General features: G+C 38.2%; 1 non-coding gene across 1 annotated transcript; it reads right to left on the minus strand.

Annotated features, from left to right (window-relative positions):
- Positions 1 to 8728: 8728 nt before the first annotated feature.
- Positions 8729 to 8835, minus strand: LOC133820469 (small nucleolar RNA R71). Its single transcript, XR_009886877.1, has one exon. It is a non-coding gene; the product is annotated as a small nucleolar RNA R71 (small nucleolar RNA).
- Positions 8836 to 19745: the final 10910 nt, after the last annotated feature.

The following is a 19745-nucleotide window of genomic DNA, read 5'->3' on the forward strand; positions in this document are numbered from 1 at the left end:
CGTTATAATCACACTGACCATAAAGCTTTCAACAAGCAAATGAATCATCACATGATTTTAGCGGGAGAGTGGCTGCTGAGTAAGCCACTAGCCTCCAAGCTCTGTTTGTTCATCGACCCTCAGGGTCGGTCAGGCATTAATGCTCCTTGAGTCATTCAATGCTAATAATCGATTGGATCCAATCTTACTGACTTGCGTGACACACGCCAAAGCCGTCCTGACTAATAAGTCAGCTCATCGTGACCAATGCCCAATACCACTGCCGAACCCGACTAATAAGTCACAGCTTCACAGTGATACTAGCACTCTTGTCAAACCTGACTAATAAGTCAGTGCCATGCACAAATGAGCAACATATGCTAAGCATTCCATATATAATCCATGTCCATATTCTCACATTCAACATGCCTCAGGAATATCCACGCATGTCACACTTGGGGTGCAGTTTTCTTACCTCTGGTCCGAGCTAGAACAGATAAAAGAATGACCCTGAGAACGATCGACCTTTTGGTCCTTTAGCGGTTACCTGGTCATAACCAAATCATGGGATTCCATCAATAAAATGAATAATAAAAGGTTCCCAAACCAAAACCTAACCTCCGGGACCTCAAACACTACTCAACCGGGTAGTAGGTTCAATCCCGAGGCCTTAGGCTTGCATCCCCGAGCCAAAACACTCTCTTTGGCCAAAAATCCCTTAATGGCCGCGGCCCTCCTTGGCCATGCCGCGGCCCGCCCCTCAAACAGAGGCGGCCAAACCCAGCAGCTCCCAAGGGCCGCGGCACACCCTGGCCATGCCGCGGCGCAACGCCCATTTCAGCCAAAACCCCTGTTTTTCTTCCTCTACGATTTCACTTAGAACCAACCCTTCAAACCCAACTTAAACACCACCCAAACCTCTCTCAAACACCCATTAACACCCCTAAACAACACTCAAAAATCTCCCTCATCATAACCCAAGTAAAACACCTCAAGAACTTCCTTTAATTCCAATTTTCCACACCTAACTCAAGAGCTGAAAACCATGATTGAAAACAGAGCAAAACCAGTAAAAAATAAAGATCAAAGCTTACCTCAAACTTAGTATTGAACCCTCTCCAATGGCTGAACCAAAACCACAACCTTAGCCCCTTGATTTCCTAGCTTAGCTCCACACTTAAGCTCAAAATTCCAAAGAAGAGAACTAGGGAAATGAGTGTACGGGAAGGAGAAAATGAAGCAAACTCTGTTTTGGTTTCTATTTTACAGCCACCCATACATTATATATATCCTCATACCAAAAGACCATTATACCCCTAGGCATAATAAAGCTCCTAAAGTCAACTCAAGGGCATTTTTGACATTTTCCACCTACACCGTTAATGATAATTAACGCTTCCCAATTCCCGCTAATCTCAAAATTCTCAAACACCAATATTTCACATCCCGTTACCCTTTAATGCCCGGTAACACTCTAATCATTAAAACACCCTGAGACTCACCCCGAGCCCCGAGCTTAAGCCTGTTATGACCAAACCGATATTTAACATTTCCTTGATCGTCTCATGCCAAATGGCTCGAACAAACCCACATCATAATGTGGTCTCAATTTATATCACCAACATGCGTTCAAATAACCAATTTACCCTCAACGGGCCAAATTACTATCACACCCCTGTATAAACAAATATGGACTCACATGCATGCATTTCACATCATATCATAATATAATCAACATATACATGCATTTAATCAATTAATAACATAATTAAGCAAGTACGGCCCTCCCGGCCTACTATTCACGCCGCTAAATACATCGGAGAATTCGGGGTATTACAGATAGCTTCCTAGCTTTACCCTAACAATTTCCTAGCTCAAATCCTTCAAAAACCCAAGCTTTTCAATGAAAATTTTCAAGAGATTGAGAAGGAGAGAATGAGGGAACTTTGTTTTGTTGCTGTTTTGAGGTTTCCTTCATCCAAGGGTAAGTGACTAAGTCACTAATTTAACACCAAAATGACCATTTTGCCCTTAAGCCCCTAATTAGCCACTTATTGCCCTTAAGGCCATTTTGGTCTTTTACCACCACAATTCACTATTTCTTTAAATAAGTCTCAACTATCTCCAAATAAAATTCCCATTACCCAAAAATTCCTAGTCATGTGCTAAATTACCAAATTACCCCTAGGCTCGCCTCGAGGCCGGTATTTGACCCTGTTATGACCAAACCGCTACTTTGCTTGCTAGGATCGTCTCGTGCCAAATAATCTAAATATATCCACATAATAATGTGGTCTCATCATATATCACAAATATATAATCATATATTCAAATATACCCCTAACGAGTCAAAATTACGAAAATTCCCTTCTAATAAGAAACGGGCCCACATGCATGCAAATACAGCCATATAATAATACAACTCACATATTCATGCATATTATCACAAAATAATATGTTAAACCAATTATTGCCCTCCTAGCCCCCTAATCAAGGTACTAGGCCATATTAGGAAATCCAAGATGTTACATTGACGACTCCATAGTCATGGTACAAGGGAACCCCGTTGAATGCTCTCCAAAAGCAATTAATGATACATGGTTTGGTAGACATAGCAGATGAGTAGACCTGTTTCATGGAAACCCTTTCAGAGGAAAACATCAACCAAACCCTACTGACATTGACCATTCAAGCAACCAATGGAAGGTCTCAGACCAAGGGAAGTGTGATTGTGGTCGAAAAAGACTTATCTCCCAAGCCAAAGTATGGAACGATTTCCTTCGTCGTCGATTGGATCCCATTACTCATGATCAGACAGTGACTGAAGATCGTCTGCTTTTGTTATATGCTTTGATGAGTGAAGAAACCATCACCATTAATGTGGGTACCATCATTCGTCGAGCAATGCAGAAAAGGGTTTCAAAGTCTGCTGGTAAACTTTTCTTCCTCTCCACCATCACAATGCTCTGCCGAGTAGCTAGCGTTCCTATTGGTGATGGCCCCTCTGAAGAACTAGTGGCCAATACGAGAAAATTCTCTCGGGGGAACATCAACAAGGTTCTAAAGGGTGTTTTAGGGCAAGCCTCCCCCGATTGTAGCCCACCTACTTCGCCCACTAGAGCTAGTTCCAGGCGTCCTAAGCGTTATGCAGGCATTTACACTCGTCTTGATCAACAAGATGCTCGATATGGGTTGCTATGTGACAAATTGCACCAGTTCTGGACCTACACAAAGGAATATGATGATGTCATGAAGCAAGCATTCCATAACAATTTCACCCAGCCCTTCCCTGAATTCCCCTACTTTTCCAATGCCATCCTGGGACCATGGACCCCTCCCACCGAGCCTGAGCGTCCTCTATCTGATGTGGAATTTTATGAGTAAATTAAGGGAGTTCTTTCTTTCCTTTCTTAGCATTGTGTTTTATTTTGATTTTAGTCTTTGTCCATTAACCTTGAATTCTCTTCCGGAGCCTACTTCACGCAAATCCACCGCTCCATAGGGATACACCTTAACCACCAAGAATGGGCCCGACCATCTTGACTTGAGCTTGCCCGAAAATTGCTTCAAACACGAGTTAAGAAGCAAGACTCACTGGCCCTCTTCAAACACTCTTGGTTAAATGTTCTTGTCATGCAATATTTTTGTTTTCTCCTTGTAAAGTTTGGCATTTTCATAAGAGAATAAGCGCATCTCTTCTAATTCATTCAGCTACAACATTCTCTTTTCTCCTGCAAGTTGCAAATCCATATTGAGTGTTTGAATAGCCCAATAAGCATGGTGCTCAAGTTCCACCGATAAATGGAAAGCTTTGCCAAACACCAAATGATATGGTGACATCCCCAATGGTGTCTTGAAAGTTATTTTATAGGCCCACAATGCATCATCTAACCTCTTGGACCAATCTTTGCAGTTGGGGTTCACCACTTTCTCAAGAACACCTTTTATCTCTTTATTGGATAACTCAACTTACCCATTAGTTTGAGGATGGCATGCAGTAGCTACTTTGTGCCTCACATCAATGTTATTTGGTGAGATTCATTGTCGATGGTCGAGGATTTAGATTATTTTGAGAAGTATTCGTGGGGCTACCTTTCATTCAATACAACTGTGAAACAATTCAGTAGAGATATGAAAGTGATTGGTGCTACAATACCTGGTAAGAAGGCAAAGAAGATCACTGATGTGGAGTCTTCTAAGGGTGTTCAGGTGGAGGCAAAGTACACTTACAAGGGGTATCCACTAGCCTTGCAATATTGGGCATACAAGACGATTCTTGATTTGTAGAAGGAATATGCCAAGCCCTGTGGATTCAAGTTCCTAGGATGCTACAGTGGGAGAGCACAGGCCAACCAAAGCATTTGGATGTGAAGGATGTACTTGCGAGGAGACATGTAAGTTATATTAAATTTAAATAACTCAAGAACTTTTGAATTGTACTAATCAACTTATGTCGTTTCTAATTTGCTTGTTTTGTTTCCATTACAGCTGTCATGCATTTCTATCCTAAGGCCTCTACCAGACGAGCGAGACTTCTTCGACACCATATATCAGAGGATAGAGGGGGATACTCCTAGGTATGCGATGCTACAGGATATGATCCAGCCTGCACCAAAGGATGGAAGACCTTATGATCCTAAGGCAAAGGCTGTTGCGGTGACTGAGATAGCCGTGGAGGCTGGCATATTTGTGGAGGATGCCCCAACGGAGACTGCTCAAGATACTAGTGAAGAACCTACTTCTGCTCCTGCTCCTGGGGCTTACAAGGTTTTGTTGGTTGAGATGGCCAGACTATCAGGTGTAGTGGACGAGGTTAAGGCCACTCTAGGTATCGTCCTTAAGAATCAAGAAGTGATATTAGAGAAGCTGGCAACACTTGGTGGTATACCTACTCCTACACCTACTCCAGCAGAGGATGTAGAGTACGACATTCTCCCCACGTGTTACAAGCCTCCTGTTGGAGAAGCCACACCTTCTCAGCTAGTGCAGACGGTCTTAGGTACTACTAATCCATGAGTTTTTACATGTTTTAAAGAGATTAGATACTAATTTCTCTCGTTACAGGTAAGCGCACTAAACAGAGACCAATAAGGTACGAGGACTATACTCCAGCAGCCAAGAAACCAAAGTTCAAGGACCCAGTTACGATCCATCCTTTAAAGGTGTTGGATCAAGATATGTTGACAACTTTTAACCGATGGGTACTCGGTGAGATTGACAACAGCAGACCGAGGAAGTTGGAATGTTGTGATGGCACCCCTATTTGGTTCCTGAAGTTGAAGGTGGCAAAAGAATGGTCGGCAGAAACTGTAAGTCTTTTATATTTGCAGTCAACACATTCATCTCATTTTAACAATCCACTCTTCCTTAAAGATACTCTATATATTTGCAGCATCTCGACGCTGCGAATTATCTTATATGGAGACGTCTTTTTGAGTTGTCGAAGACGTACCCCGTGAAAGCCACCGTACTTGATTCATCATTTGCACAGTATAATCCTACTAGATATGAGGACTTCAAGAACAAAAGCAAGACTTACCAATGGGATGAGGACATTCTTAATTTCATGAAAGAAGATGCTAAAAAATACAGCAAGCCTTGGGGTGATTGCAACGAGGTCTACTTCCACTGGTGCTTGTAAAATCGTCATTGGGTCCTTTGCGAAATAAATTTCACTGTTTGGATGATCACTGTATTTGACTCAGATCATTCCAACTTTAGCCATAATAAGTTGTCTGAGTTGATCGAGCCTTGGACTAGGTTGCTTCCATCTTTACTCAACGCTTCTAGTATGTTTAAAGGACACCCCAAGTTGAAAATAGCTAGACCGAAGATCACTGTTCCAAACTTTGATTGGCGACCCATGTCCACTAATATTTTCCCACAGTCTAGAACCAAGTATTTAGACATACTAACTTCAGTTTTTCATAACACTGTTCTCCTTTAATTTTCAATACACTCACAAATGCGATTTCTTGGTTTCAAGGGAGATTGCGGCATATTCGCCATCAAGCACTTGGAGTTTATTCTTGGAGACATTCCCTTATCATATGCCATCGAGGACCACATTCAGTACTTCAGGGATAAATTATGCATCGACATTTTTTACGAGAATGTGTACCCTTGACTTTTTCTATATGTTAGAACATTTATTTTGATTTCTCCTTAGTTTTGCATATAAACAATGTCATTTTGATGGTTATTTAATGATACACAATAGTATATTTCTCCTTAGACTTTTATATAAGCAATGCCATTTCGATTAACAAAATCCATTAATACACAAATAAAAAGATTAACAAAGTCCATTAATACACAAATAAAAAGATTAACAAACACCATTAGTACCCAAATAAAAAGTTTAACATCGATGCCATAAATTTCAAACACGAACTTTACAAGTTGCCTTATTATGGCCTAGACCTCCACATATGTTGCACTTGCATTCTACAACCACTTTCTCTCCATTGGAAGGATGGCGTTTCTTCTTAGGCCTACCTTATTTCTTCTTTAGACGACTGATTAGTGTTCAAAAGTATCATTTTATTAGTATTAAAAGTTTAAAATTAATTGAGTTTTAATTAATATTTTCATGGATTTATTGCCATATGTTTTGTATTTGAAAATACTAATTTTGATTTAATTTGTGCTTAATTTTCAGGAAATAAAATGTACTTTTGACACAAACAAAAAGAAAGAAGAAAGAAAGAAATATAATTGAAAAGAATGATGATAAAGTGGTATTTTTGACAAGACTAGGACCAAAATGGAGCCCAAACCAAAGTTTCAGCTGAGCCCACGTGACCTTCCAGCCTCGAGCTGCGCCGAAGCTGACACACCTGACGCACGCTGACACACCTGACGCATCTGACGCTGCGGGTCCCACTAGCTGCCAGCCGCCTGACGCCGTCTGACGCGCCAGCCACCCGAGCCAACCAATGTGCGCCATGTCGTCATGCTGCTCCCCACGCCCCAACAAAGCAGCTGCCACGATCTGACTGCTGTCTCCTACTTTGCACCTATTTTGCAGTCATTTTTCCCACTCTTTAGTACACGATTTTAACATATTTTGGGTCATTTTTTTCACTATAAATAGAGGACCAAATGGAGTAAAAAAAGTATCAGCTTGTGGAAGGAATTGTTGAAGAGAAAAACACTTATTTCTTAATTTTCCTATTTTTCTTTTACATTTCTTTGAGTGAAAACAATGCATATTTTAGGCTAAATTCTCTTGTGGAAAGGCTAGAGTGTAGTTCATGTTTCACATTTTATTTTTAATATATTGATTCTTTATTTTGTTCTTCATTTCTATATCTTTGTTGCAATTAAATTTATTTTCTTCTAAATTTTAGTGTCTTTTACATAAGTCTAATCATGCTCTTCTTATGTAATTTAGGCTCTTAATTTAATTTAGGATATTGTTTATATTATATGATTTTTACTGCATTCTACCATTGGTATTTTGTCGCTCTAAGGTATATAATATGATAGGTGTTTAAAATTAGAAGTTAGTATAATTTAATTAAAGAACATATTTTAAAGTGAGCTTTATTATATATATTTTCCAACTATAATTAATGGTGTAGAATTATAGTTGAGTAGAATGAATCAATTTTATTAAAATATATATATGTTTGCATGCATGAAACTTATGTCTTCCATATATTCTTTCTGATTCTAATTTCTCGATTTTGTTTATTTAATGTTTATATTCTTTTTCAAAGTTACATTATTTCAAAGTTTATTATTTCTAATTTACTAATCTTTCTTTTTACTTGTATTTTACCTCTCTGTGGATACGACATAGCGTGATTACTACTGCAACCGCTTAGGAGTTATTGGGTGATATCAATTTTTGGCGTCGTTGCCGGGGAGGTAATTCTACAATTAAAGGTTTGCCTGGTAAATTAATTTTTTTTCTATATAAAAAAAAGTAGTATAATTTTTTTATTTCTCTTTTATTTTATTTTTCCTTAGTAATTTTTTTTATTCATTTATTTATTTATTTTTTGTTTTATTTTATTTTCTGTCTTAGAATTGGTTCTTAAATAAGGTTTGTGTTAGCGTTACCCTCCAACCTTTTCTAAGAACCTCGGGGAGTTCTAGAAAAGTTCTTGGGCCTAAAGTGGTACCTTGGCAGCCTTCCCAATTGGCCTGAGAACATTTTTGGTGTATATTTATTACACTATTACACACTTGCGCTTATAATACTTACAAAATAAAAAAATATTTATGCCACGAAACAGAAATGCACTAGGGAGATTTGTGAGACAACAAGTAGAAACTTTAGAAAACTCACCTAGTTCGTCATTTTCTTCCATTCGTTCAAATACTTCCGATTCACCGAGACTTCCTGAACCACCCACGATGGCTCATCAATATGAAGTCCAACCAAGAACGCTATAGGATTATTTACATCCTACGCGTACAACCACACCTTCATGCATAATGTATCCCAACAATATGCCAAATTTCGATTTCAAACCTGGCATGATTTAACCTCTTACCAACCTTCCATGGGTTGGAAAATGAGAGTCCGTACGTGCATATACGGGAATTCGAAGAGGTGGTGGCTACATTCAACGACCGAGCTGATGTCACCAACATTGTGAGATTGAAATTTTTTCCTTTCTCTCTCAAAGACAAAGCAAAAAGCTGGTTGTATTCCTTAAGGCCTAGATTTATCGGAACATGGGATGAAATGAAAAAAACATTCTTTGCCAAATATTTCCCTCCCCATAAGACTAGCAGCCTCAAGAGGCAAATCTCTACTTTCATCCAGAAAGTCCATGAAACTTTCCATCAGGTCTGGGAGAGGCTTAGAGATTTGATAAATCAATGCCCACATCATGGATACGAAAGTTGGCGTCTGATAAGCTATTTCTATGACGGTCTCACAACCGGACAAAGACAATTTGTACAAATGATGCGCAATGGCGAATTCCTTCAAAAAGATCCCGATGAAGCTTTCGAGTACCTCAACGATCTTGCTAAAAATTCCTACACATGGAATGGACCGAGTTCTATGGATAAGCCACGATCAACTGGAATCTACCAATTAAGGGAAGATGACAACGTCAAAAGCCAAATTGAATCATTGAGACAACAATTCGAGGCTTTCAAATCTCAAGAAGGTAGAGGAATCCACATGGCTGCAAAGGTAGAGACATGAGATCCATGCTTCATCTGTAGAGGGGTGGAACATCAACCGCAAGAGTGCCCAACTCTTGGTGAGTTAAGAGGAGGAAATGAGGAACAATGCAATGCTTTAGGGGATTACAAGAAGCCTTATAACCCTTTCTCAAACACTTACAATCCCGGTTGGCACAACCATCCAAATTTCAGCTGGAAGGATTCAAACCAAGCATCTGGAAGCCAATGGAGGTCTGAGCAACAACAACCGCCAAAAGCATACATTGCTCCTCAAAATAACATGCAGTCAAGTAATTCTCTAGAGAATACTTTGTAGATTCTTGTGCAAACTCAAATAGCCTCAACTCAAGAGCTCAAATCTTGTTTCACACAAATGGTAGAGGAAATGAAAGACATGAAAATCCAAATGACAAAGCTAAACACTACTTTGGTGATTCAAGAGCATGGTAGACTTCCCGCTCAACCTCTAATCCATCAAAAAGGGCAACACATGGCACAAACCTCCTCCTCTGCAGATACAAATTTCAAAGAGGTTAATGCCATCTCTACTCAAAGTGGTCAAAGTATGGTTTCACCGTTAACTAAGACAATGAGTAGGTCAATGCCCGCTCCAGATGATGATGTGCCAATAAGCATTCCAGTAAAGGCACCCTTTCCTCAAGCTTTGAAATCCACTGGAAAGGTACTGGAAAATCATGGTGAAATCCTAGACCTTTTAACACAAGTGAATATCAACTTGCCATTGTTGCATGCGATCAAACAAGTGTCGGCTTATGCCAAGGTTATCAAGGATTTGTGCACCGTTAAAAGAAAGCACCATGTCAATAAAACTGCATTCTTGGCGGAACAAGCTAGCGCGGTAATTGACTATAAGACACCGCCTAAGTACAAAGATCCTAGTTGTCCCACCATCTCATGCCAAATTAGGGAGCAGGAATTTGGTCAAGCCCTTCTAGACTTAGGAGCAAGTGTAAATCTCATGTCATATTCAATATACTTGTAATTAGGTCTAGGAGAACTCAAGCCCACATCTGTGGTGCTACAATTGGTCGATCGATCAGTTAAGAAACCTCGGGGAATAGTAGAAAACGTTCTGATTCAAATTGAAAAATTCTATTACCCTGTTGATTTTCTCATCTTGGACACTCAATCTGAAGTGAGTATAGAGTCCAAAATTCCCATCATTCTCAGTAGACCTTTCCACGCAACAGCAAATGCACTCATTAACTGTAGGAATGGTCTCATGAAAATCTCTTTCAGGAACATGACTCTAGAAGTGAATGTTTTCCACATCGACAAACAACCACCTGATAACGATGAGTGTTTCCAATCCTATCTGATCGGTACACTTATTTCGGAAGAGGTCGAATCAAAATACATGTCTAGTCATTTTAATCACCACTTCCAAATTTCAGAAAGTTCTGAGGCCGATGAGTCTATAATCAACCCTGAAATCGTCAAACACTCACAGGCTAGAAGAACCATGTTTTGGAATCCAATCTTTGAGGAACTCCCTCAAGATCGAGAAACACCAAAACCATCCATTGAACAAGCTCCTCAACCAAAGTTGGCCCAACTTCCTGACGGTCTTAAGCATGTTTTCTTGGGAGCTGACAACACTTTTCCTGTCATAATATCCTCCAAGATCAATGCCACAAAAGAGCGCCAAATCATCAATGTGTTGCAAGAAAAAAGAGATGCATTAGGATGGATGATAGCTGACATCAAAGGTATTAGTCCTTTAATTTTCTCCCATCACATTCAATTGGAAGACGAGGCTATACCACGTCGTGACCCTCAAAGAAGATTGAGTCCAATGATGAAGGAAGTAGTAAAGACTGAAGTCTTGAAACTTCTTGATTCTGGCATAATCTATCCCGTTGCTGACAGTAAATGGGTCAGCCCAACTCAGGTTGTTCCTAAGAAATCTGGGGTAACAGTGGTACAAAATAAAAAAGGGGAACTTGTTCCTACCAAGGTCACAATTGGGTGGCGCATGTGCATTGATTATAGAAAATTAAATGCAGCCACCCGCAAAGACCATTTTCCACTTCCATTCATCAATCAAATATTGGAACGTGTGGCAGGTCATCCTTTCTATAGTTTTCTCGATGGTTATTCAGGGTATTACCAAATCGAGATTGCCCTAGAAGATCAGGATAAGACCACATTCACTTGTCCTTTTGGTACTTTTGCCTTCTGGCGTATGCCATTTGGCCTGTCCAATGCTCCAGCCACTTTCCAGCGATGCATGATGAGCATATTTAGTGATATGATCAAGAAATATATGGAAGTATTCATGGATGATTTGACAGTCTTTGGAGATTCCTTTGAGTCAAGCCTTCTCAATTTAGAGTATGTGCTTAAATGTTGCAAAGAGAAGGGCTTGGTACTCAACTGGGAAAAGTTTCATTACATGGTGCCATCAGGCATAGTCTTGGGGCATGTCGTGTCAGAACGAGGAATTGAGGTTGATCAATCAAAGATTGAACTCATATCAAAGCTGCCCACCCCCAAGAATGTTAAAGACATTCGATCTTTTCTTGGGCATGCGGGATTCTATAGGAGGTTCATACAAAATTTCTCAACAATTGCTCGCCCTTTGTCAAACCTCCTAGCAAAAGATGTTGTGTTCAGTTGGACACCTGAGTGTGAGGAATCTTTCCGAACGCTCGTTGCAAAACTCACTTCTGCCCCTATCATTCAGCCACCAGATTGGAACTTACTGTTCGAAGTCATGTGTGATGCTAGCAATTATGCTATAGGGGCCGTCTTAGGTCAAAGAAGGGAAGGGAAGCCCTTCGTTGTTTATTACGCAAGTAAAACTCTTAACAGTGCTCAAATGAACTATTCTACCACTAAAAAAGAGTTACTTTTTGTAGTATTCGCACTTGACAAGTTTCGTTCCTACCTGATTGGTTCACCTATCACAGTCTTTACGGACCATTCCGCCTTAAACTACCTCATTTCCAAAAAGGATGCTAATGCGCATTTAATTAGGTGGATCCTTCTGTTACAGGAATTCGATCTGACCATAAAAGACAAGAAAGGAGTTGAAAACGTGGTAGCAGACCACTTATCTCGTCTTGAATTTTCTGATTTCGCTGATGGCCCATCCATTCGAGATGACTTCCCTGATGAACATCTCTTCGCAGTCACTAAGTTGCCATGGTACGCTCATATTGTTAATTACTTAGTGACTGGCGAACCTCCAACGGCATGGAGTGCACAAGATAAACGTAAATTTTTGGTCGAGGTTCGTAACTTCTATTGGGACGATCCATATCTATTTAAGTATTGCCCCGACCAAATTATGAGACGTTGCATTCCAGATGATGAAATTTTTAGTGTTCTCAACTTTTGTCATAATGAAGCTTGTGGTGGTCATTTTTCTATGAAAAAGACTGCTGCAAAAATCTTACAGTGTGGTCTTTATTGGCCCACTTTGTTCAAAGACACTAACAATTTATGTCGATCATGTGAAAGGTGTCAGAAATTAGGTGCTTTGTCCCGATGACATATGATGCCATTAAACCCAATTCTTGTAATAGAAATATTCGATTGTTGGGGGATGGACTTTATGGGACCATTTCCACCTTCTTCTGGCTACCTTTACATTCTCCTCGCCATAGACTATGTCTCAAAATGGGTGGAAGTTGTGCCTTGTCGACATAATGATAATACAACTGTTGTGAAATTCTTAAAGGAAAATGTGTTATCTAGGTTTGGCACACCTCGCGCTATCATAAGTGATCAAGGCACCCATTTTTGCAACTATTCTTTTGAAACCTTAATGCAAAAATATTTTGTAATTCATAAGGTTGCATTGCCTTATCACCCACAGACAAATGGCCAAGCTGAGTTAGCCAGCCGAGAAATTAAGCAAATCTTAGAAAATACGGTTAATCCTGACTGCAAAGATTGGTCCTCACGACTTCTCGATACTCTCTAGGCATACCGCACTACTTACAAAACTCAGCTTGGTATGTCTCCTTATAGGCTAGTCTATGGTAAAGCCTGCCACCTTCCTGCTGAGCTGGAACACAAAGCTTATTGGGCAGTTAAAAGCCTAAATTTTGATCTCAAGGCAGCAGGACTCAATCGTAAGCTTCAGTTATCAGAAATTGAAGAGTTAAGGAACAATGCTTATGACAACTCTAGGATCTACAAGGCTAAAATGAAAGCGTCCCATGACAAGCAGATCCTGAGAAAAGAATTTGAGCCAAACCAACGATTACATCGTTATTACTCTCGTCTGCATATCCACCCTGGAAAGCTGAGATCAAGGTGGACTGGCCCATATGTTGTGAAATTTGTCTTTCCCAACGGTGCTGTTGAGGTCATAGACCCAACTGATGGGAGAGAATTCAAAGTAAATGGCCAACGACTGAAACACTACATAGAGAGGGTGACCCAGCCTGAAGAAGTCACTCTCGTGGAACCGGTTTAACAAGTCTGAGTAGTGTTCCAAATTGTTTGTACATGTGTTTGTTTTCTGTTTATTTCCCTTTTGTAATTTTATTTTATTTGTTATCATTTTGTGTTTTCAGTTTTTCATGTTTTAGAGAATCAATATTCGCTCTATCACTCGATGCTCGCTATCCAGGTGTTCTCTTTCCTTGCTCTTTTACATTTATTATATATTGAGACATTGAGGACACTGTCAGATTTTGGTTGGGGGTAGTGAGCATTTTCATGCACGTTCATATTGATTTTTGTCATATTAATATTTTCATGGTCAAATTTTTTTAAAATTACTTATTTATTTTTTCAAAATGTTACTTTTGAGTCAATTTTTGTTATCTGTATTACTAAGAGTTTCTCTAGAGTTACCTAATACACATGCCAAACATTGTGGTAAGATGGGTGTTAGCACATATTTGCTTAGAAATTTTCCACGTTTAAGAATCCATTCTTTTGTGTGAGAGGTGAGACTTGAGAAAACAACTTTTAAATTTTTATTGATTCTTAGAAATGATTATAATTATTTGGACAAGGTATTGTGGTATGAATGGATGATGTTTTAGGGATAATATTTTCTATAGACAAAATCTTATTAGAGAGCCTTATATTATGTTCTTCATGAAAAAAAAAGAGTCGAAAAAAAAAGAAGAAAAAAAAAAGAAGAAAAAAAAATAGAAAAAAAAAAGAAAAAGAAAAACACAAGAGCAGTAGTTCTATCATTTACAATTATGTTGTCTCTTGTGTAAAAAAAAGTGTTTATTAATTTCATGTTTTATTTTATGGCTCTTAGAATAAATGTAAAGATTGTCTATTTAACTTAAAATCTCGAAAACCTGGTTTTGTGGTACTCTTTATGGTGGTTGTCCAAATAGTTTATTTCCTATCTTCGTTTCAATAATTATTTAAGAGTTTGTCCTAAATATATACCCATTTGATGAGTGCTTACTTCTTTTCCAACTCCATGAGCGAAACCCTTAAACTTTAAATATTTTCAATTACATGAGAGGTTAATGGTGTTGAGACTTTTACTTGGCATAATTTCGAAGGCTTTATGTGCTATGGTTTGCGGTAAGAAGGTTCAAGTTTGGTGCACACACTCACAACTCTAGATTTATTCAAAGTAATTTTTGATAACTCTTGTTGACTTGTTACTAACATTTTATGTTAATACATAAGTTCTTTTATAATTTTTGACCGGAAATATATCATGTTGACATTTATCATTTCGCTTGAATTGCTAGAGACTAGCAATAAGCTGGTTGGGGGTTGTGATTAGTGTTCAAAAATATCATTTTATTAGTCTTAAAAGTTCAAAATTAATTGAGTTTTAATTAATATTTTCATGGATTTATTGCCATATGTTTTATATTTGAAAATACTAATTTTGATTTAATTTGTGCTTAATTTTTAGGAAATAAAATGTACTTTTGACACAAACAAAAAGAAAGAAGAAAGAAAGAAATATAATTGAAAAGAATGATGATAAAGTGGTATTTTTTACAAGACTAGGCCCAAAATGGAGCCCAAACCAAAGTTTCAGCTGAGCCCACTTGTCCTTCCAGCCTCGAGCCGCGCCGAAGCCGAGCCACCTGACGCATCTGACGCCGCGGGTCCCACCAACTGCCAGCTGCCTGACGCCGTCTGACGCGCCAGCCACCCGAGCCAACCAATGCGTGCCACATCGCCATGCTGCTCCCCACACCCCAACAAAGCAGCTGCCACGATCTAATTGTTGTCTCCCACTTGTCCCACTTTGCACCTATTTTGCAGTCATTTTTCCCACTCTCTAGTACACGATTTTAACACATTTTGGGTCATTTTTTTCACTATAAATAGAGGACCAAATAGAGTAAAAAAGTATCAGATTGTGGAATGAATTTTTGGAGAGAAAAACACTTATTTCTTAATTTTCCTATTTTTCTTTTACATTTCTTTGAGTGAAAACAATGTCTATTTTAGGCTAAATTCTCTTGTGGAAATGCTAGATTGAAATTCATGTTTCACATTTTATTTTTAATATATTGATTCTTTATTTTGCTCTTCATTTCTATATCTTTATTACAATTAAATTTATTTTCTTCTAATTTTTATTCTAAATTTATTAGTGTCTTTTACACAAGTCTAGTCATGCTCTTCTTATGTAATTTAGGCTCTTAATTTAATTTAGGATATTTTTTATATTATATGATTTTTACTACATTCTACCATTGGTATTTTTTCGCTCTAAGATATATAATATGGTAGGTTTTTAAAATTAGAAGTTAGTATAATTTAATTAAAGAACATATTTTAAAGTGAGCTTTATTATATATATTTTCCAACTATAATTAATGGTGTAGAATTATAGTTGAGTAGAATGAATCAATTTTATTAATATATATATATATATGTTTGCATGAATGAAACTTATGCCTTCCATATTTTCTTTCTGATTCTAATTCCTCGATTTTGTTTATTTAATGTTTATATTCTTTTTCAAAGTTACATTATTTCAAAGTTTATTATTTCTGATTTACTAATCTTTCTTTTTACTTGTATTTTACCTCTCTGTGGATACGACATAGCCTGATTACTACTGCGACTGCTTAGGAGTTATTGGGTGATATCAACGACCAATCGGGTTTTTTTGCGCAGGTGTTCTCACTTTTATTGTCATAATGTCATGTGGAATAAGTCACTCCTCCTCGTTACCAGTAGGATATATAAAGTATGTGTAAGAGGACCTCCATGTCTCAATTTTATAGTAATCTGAACACAATGAATAAAAGTTCACCCCTCGCTTAAGGGATCCAGATAGTGCATGAACATATGGGATACCAATAAGTTGAAACACGCCACATGTGCATGTCTTATTTAGGAGGTCGACTTCACCATTCAACTCACCATCTAACACATGGAACTCATGCCTCCCTATTGCATAAGGGATCAAGAATCGAGCTTTCTCAGCCATATCCACCAAATCTTTTTCATAGGTCGGTGCAAGAGTTATAGTTGTCTTCTTGCTATTTTTTCTCCTATCACATAACCAAGACTACAGTGTGAAGCAAATAAATTCGACGATTGTAGTTTATCAGAAAGCTCCTAGCGTCCCGGGTTTTATTGTTGAAACTTTCAGCGTAATTTCTTGTCATTATATTATTATCCAGGAAAACTAACATTTAATAGTAATGTACATTTACAAGATTTCATAAATTAAAATACAATTCACAATGACATATCTATTTCCAGGAAAGTAAGCACGGGACCACTTATCAAAACTCATGCCTTCTAGGTATTGAGCAATAGCTGGGTCTTTTGATTTGATTTTTTCGAAGTGAGCGTGGAACTCAGATTTCCTAAAAGCATATGTCGTATTATACATCAACACATGACAATGATCAGTCTTGAATTTAGCAACCACATTCATACAAATGTGGTGGTAGCAAGCACCATGATAGGCATCAGGGAAAATAGTTTCCAAGGCATGTGTAATACTTGCATGCCTGTCAGATACAAACGCCGGGTCCTCAACTTCCCCAATCTCTTCCTTTAGCTTTGACATGAAATACTTCCAAGAATCATGATTCTCACTATCCACAATACCAAATGCAACTGGATATAGATGGTTATTTGCATCTAGTGCGACTGCACATAACATCTGCCCACCGTATTTTATCTTTTAAAAAGTGTCGTCCACACATAACACAGAACGACATGTACGAAACCCTCTTCTACTAACTTCGAGTGAGAAAAAGCAATATTTGAACCGTTCCTCCTCAGTGACAAAATCTGTCAACGTCCAGGGATTTTTTTGTTGAAGCATGAACAAGTACGATGGTAACTTCTGGTAGGATGCTTCCAGTGTCCCTCTGACATAAGAAAGAGCCTTCTCTCGGCATCTCAAAGCTTTTCCATATGACAACTCAATGCCATAATCATTCTTAATGTCTTCTCTTATGTTGTTTGCCATGTATGCATTCGATCCAGTTTGATATTTTTTCTTTATGCAATGACCAATAACCCAAGGTGCAGCTTGGTGATGGCCTTTATGTCGGAGGTCAAGTGAGCAAGTGTGTTTATTGGTGAAACGAGTTATCTCGAACATATCAGATTTAGGCATTCTCTTCCCCCTCAATCTCCACCCACAATCAGGATCCTTGCAAGTGATATACCAAACTTCAGTACCTAACTTCTTCACCACAAACTCGAAGTTCTGCTTCATTGCATACAAGTGTGTCTTCGTCTTCAACTCTAACTTGTTCTCAAAAACCTTCCCAACTTCTATTACTCCACAACTCACTCCAAATAACATGGGGAGAACATAAGAGGGGCATGGGATATCTTCAGCAGTATATGCCGGAGAACTCCATCTATTTCTATCGTCTTGTGTAGTTGGACGACTGCTCTCTGAGCCAGCAGTCCTCCGTCTTTGGCTTTCTTGACGTCTTGGCAAGGGTCGTACATTTAAATTAACTACTTGAACCATAGGTAGCATCGACAACCGATCCTCGGAGTTATCATCAGAACTACTACACCCCTCAACTCTTTCATCATCATCACCAAAATGGGCAACTGGATCGTCATTGACATAAGACTCATACTCATACCCATTATCATGCGGGAGATTTGTTGGGGGAAAAAAGTTTCATTATGACTAGGACCTCACATGCATACACTTGGCCCAGGAGTTGTTTGTGGAACAGTCGTGCATGATTGATTATGATTTTCCATATTAACACTCGCTCTAGGAGATGGATCAAGAAGAGCAATGTTCTTTGCAATCGAACTAACACATAAAGGAACCCAATGTCTTAAGGACTTTGAATTGTCAAGAATAAGAGCACTAACTCCTTCATCATCTGTGATTTCAATGGGATCTACGCTAAACTCATTGCATGTAAACGACACTTCCAACTTTAAGTCAAACAGTGATCTATCCACTTTCAGCTTTGAATACAACTTCTCCAATGATTCTATGTAACCAACATCAATTGGTACGTGTATTATAGTGTTCAAACCAGCTTTGAAATTCCATTTCTCTCATTTCAGTTCCCAAACACCGTTGTAAGAAACAATTATATTAACTCTGGAACCTGCAAATTTACAAAAAAAAAGCATAAGAAAATTATAAAAATAAAGTGTAATCGATGATGAATCGATGCCTATGTAAATATGTATTGCAGTTCAACATCGATGCCACATCGATGACATTTCAATGCATAATTGATGCTGATGGTCGCCATCTGTACATGATTCCATTTCGATGCCATATCGATGCTGAACCAAATCAACATATATGGCATCGATTCAACATCGATATACCATCGATATTATATCGAAAATAACATCTAAATTAGATGTTCGCCCCAACATCAACATTCCATCGATGTACTATCGAAATGTCATCAATTTATCATCGATTTTGAAATGGCACCCACATATTTCCAAATCCGAAGAACAGATCAAAAAATGCAGAAAAAATACCACACTCAAAAGCGGAACAGTTCGAATCTAATATCTAACAATGGCATTTCATATTCACAAGTAGATAGAATGAAATGATACTTACCCATGATTTTTTCTCTTAAAAAACGCAAAGAATGACAATTTCTTCACTTGAAATGAAACTTCCAGATTCGAGCAGTCCAATTTCTTCACTGATTTCAGTATATTCGACAATGGGTTACTGTGAAAATGGTTGTAAATGATAGATGAGAGAGAGAGATAGAGATAGAGATAGAAATGTGTGAAGTGTAAAATTTTTACTATTTTTATCTGATGAGGATATTTTTGTCCAAAATAAGGGAGGAGGCATAGTGGGAGAATTTTTACGATGGCATGTTAAAAAATTTAAGTATTTTATGATGCAAATTTCCCTTTCAAATTACCTTACCAAATAGATGTTTACCCCAAAAAAAATGTAAAACTTAATTTTCAGAAATCCCATTCCATCACTATTCTTCGCACCTGACTGATAGTATTTTCGTGTTCAATTCATGAAGGTGCAAATAAACTCATTTCGACTATTTTGGCAATTATTTTCTATCAATTTCTTTTGTTAAAAGAAATTTGTAGCTTGAATTAAGAGCAATAAACCGAGAAACTTCTATATTCACATACCTATTACAAGGCAAACTTAAGACTTTCAAAACGGAAAAGGAAAAGTAAAA

Source organism: Humulus lupulus, chromosome 2, assembly GCF_963169125.1.
Source record: "Humulus lupulus chromosome 2, drHumLupu1.1, whole genome shotgun sequence".
Classification (NCBI taxonomy): Eukaryota; Viridiplantae; Streptophyta; class Magnoliopsida; order Rosales; family Cannabaceae; genus Humulus; species Humulus lupulus.